This window comes from Ctenocephalides felis, unplaced genomic scaffold (assembly GCF_003426905.1).
Source record: "Ctenocephalides felis isolate EL2017-DRISC unplaced genomic scaffold, ASM342690v1 CF-g0.4_SCAFFOLD_01492, whole genome shotgun sequence".
Taxonomy (NCBI): domain Eukaryota; kingdom Metazoa; phylum Arthropoda; class Insecta; order Siphonaptera; family Pulicidae; genus Ctenocephalides; species Ctenocephalides felis.
In genome coordinates, this window is record NW_020537646.1 from 18,503,503 (window position 1) to 18,506,893 (window position 3,391).

Below are 3,391 nucleotides of genomic sequence, written 5' to 3' on the forward strand. Positions count from 1 at the left end.
ATTCATTTTGTGTAATTTTTTTTGATTCCGTACCAAGATTTTTAATTACGGTACGAAAAGTTTTAGCAATTTGCCTCAAGGCACGATGCCATGCACCCCACTAGTTATTTTTCGAAATTATTTCTCTAACAATAAAATTAAATTAATCCTTTGCACTCGGCCCTGTTTCGAAGTGATCAGAAATTTGGAAAAAAATGAACATCATGTAATCGTGAAATTGTACAAAATAATTTTTAATATTGATAAAATATTATCAATAAATTATTGATAATATTGATAATTTTAATATTGATTAAAATAATTTTTAATTATTGATAAATCTTAACTATGTTCTCCATCCTGTGGTCGAAGCATTCACATTCTTGGTCCTGGGAATTTCTTTTATTTTAATTTTTTTTCTGATCATATTTTCTAATTTTTAAAATCTTTATTTATCTTAACTAGTATATTGAATATTGTTTCTATTGACAACTAAGAATCGTAAAACGAAATCAATTTTTTAATTGGGCAAACATAAACCTGAATCATTTCAGTATATGCCAAATATCTTTAAAATTCAATACATAAATTTAGTGATTGGTTCAATTAAGAGTTAACATTTCGTTTTTTATTTTTTTTTTCATTTTACCATATAATTTACAACTGTCTTTAGTCGACATCTAATGAATACAAAATACATTTGCTTGAGTTACAAAGGAAAAGATACAAAGGTTTGAATTTTCGTTTTTGAATTTGATTTGTCTTACAGTATATATTCAAAAATAAATATTGTAGCACTAGCCTATAAAAAGTATTGCAATTTCCTGAGTTTTCTTCAGCCGTTGTTCTCATTTGCTTCTATTGTCACATCTTTCGATAACTCAATGTCTTGTAGCATTTTAACTGCTAAAATATATGACAATTAATATATTGGTATTTAAATATTTTTTTACAAAAATGTTTATACCTTTAGAATTGCTTTCTAGCAATATTTTGACAATAACGCAAGCTGGTTGCTCGAATGCAAGTGACCAAATTATTGATGCAAGCATTGCAAATGTTACATCTCCCATTGTCTCAATAATCTAGAAAAATTATAGACATTTAAAATGCAAAATTTAGGAATGATATCTTCTTGATAAAATTACCAAGTTCATATCAGAAAAATATTTTGGAGATCTTAAGGAATTAGCCGATATCATCTGTATCATGACATGAATTAAATATGCACTGTAGCTAAGTCTGCTAATAGGTTGCCATATGTACCAGGATAAAAACCAGTCCACTATACCTAAAAATAATATTTTATAAAATAAATAAAATATATAAAATTAATAACTTTAATAATAAATTGTAACTATTTAGTTTCAAATTATCTAACCTCCTTGTTTGCGATAACAGGCGTATATAATCCAGCAAATACAAGCTGCCCAAATCATTCTGTGTAACGATAAAAATAAAATTGTTTCCGTGAATACAGAATTTGTACTCATTTCATTAAATTTATAAGAGCCTAATATAATACTCAGCATGGTGAAGAAAACAGCAGCCCAAATAACAGAAATTAATTTCTAAAAATATATTTTACTGTTAAGAGACTGATAAGATGCTAGTTACAAAAAAAAATTTATATATGTTTACTTTATTTATTTTAGTCGCTTTGTTGCAATACTTGCTTAATATAAATCCTAAAAGTACTCCTTCCAGCCAAGGTCCATATCTCGAATATGTGGGGTTGTAAATATCTCTATTAATAAGTAAAATATAAAATAATTATATACAATTAATAAATGTATAGATATCTTCACGTTATTCACATTTTCAAGTGTTTTTAGATAGGGAGAAGTCTCCTAGTGGCGGACACCTAAGGTTATTTATAAATAAATCAAAAAATATTTTACAAAATGTTTAATAAATTATGATTTATGTTAGATAACAACGTTAAAAACTAAATTAACAAAACCGCAATCTTTGCTAAAAATAATTAATACTGTTAATCAATCTCTGGTATCAAAAAATATGATTTTAAACAGTGGCACCTAGTACCGGACATTTCAAAATAACCTGCATCAATCACATATGTAGCTATCTCTACACTTTGGAATGTTTGCACATGTGTCTTTGACGAATATTCTTAGATATTGCAAAAAAAATCACTATTTATCCACCCTTTTGGCTGGGCCACACCGATGCTCTCAGCTGGAGCATTCATCATAAGATTTTCATTCTTTGACTAGGAAATAAAAATAATGAGGGTATATGTTGTGACCGTTAGCACTCATACAGAACAAAATTAAACTAGTTGGTTTGGTATTTAGCCTTGAGGCAAGTTACATGAACTTCCCGATATGTGTGAATAATCGAGTTAATCAAAAATATGTGAATGTGTAAATAATATACTTCATCAATCCTACTTTAAAAAAACGATAATAATTTTAGCAAAGTTTGACGAATTTTTATAATAAACTACTTGTAAGGCCTTAATATTACAATAAGTTCTATAAGACCATGATGTATATCGCCAAAAAAAGTTCCATGAAAATCGGCTTAAATTTTTTTGCAACAGTTAATTACAAGAAAACGGCTCGGTAGATTTTCACCTAAAGTTAATCAGTATCATTCCCAACTAATATCTTTCGAACAGTTTTTAATTTTTTAAAATCGGTTCGGTAGGATGAGCTTAAATGTGGACAAAAAGTTTAACACTTTTTTTTAAATTGCAAAGAAACGGCTTGGCAGATTGTCGCACAAAACTGACAAACGATAGTCCTCACCGAAATACATCAAATGGCTTTTAAATTTCTAAAATCGGTTCAGGCGTTTTTGAGAAAACGTCGATCAAAAGTCTAATTTTGACAAATGCCAAAAAACGATACCAATTTTTGCAAACTTTGACGAATTTTTAAAGCTGAACCAGTTGTCGTAGGGCCGTAATATTTTAGTATGATCTAGAAGACTATGGTACCTACCGTCAAAAAAATAATCATAAAAATCGTCGAAATTTTTTTTAAAAACTTCATTACAAGAAAACGGCCCGGCCGATCTCTACCAAAAACTAATCAGCACGATTCCCAACCAATATCTTTCGAACGGTTTTTGAATTTTCTAAATCGATTTAGAATTGCGGGCTAAAACGTAGACGAAAAAATTTTCACTTTTCTGCGATTTATAAAGAAATGGCTTGGCCGATCGTCGCACAAAACTGACAAACAATAGTTCTCGTCGAGATACATCGAATGGCTTTAAATCTTTGAAATCGGCCCAGCCGTTTTCGAGAAAACGTCGATTTACGGCAAAAAATCTGATCACATACACGCACACACACACAGACACACACACATACTTCTTTCAAATTTGGTCTCATTCGATTCAGAATGGCTTGAAACGTCGAGAAAACATAAAATTAGAGAAT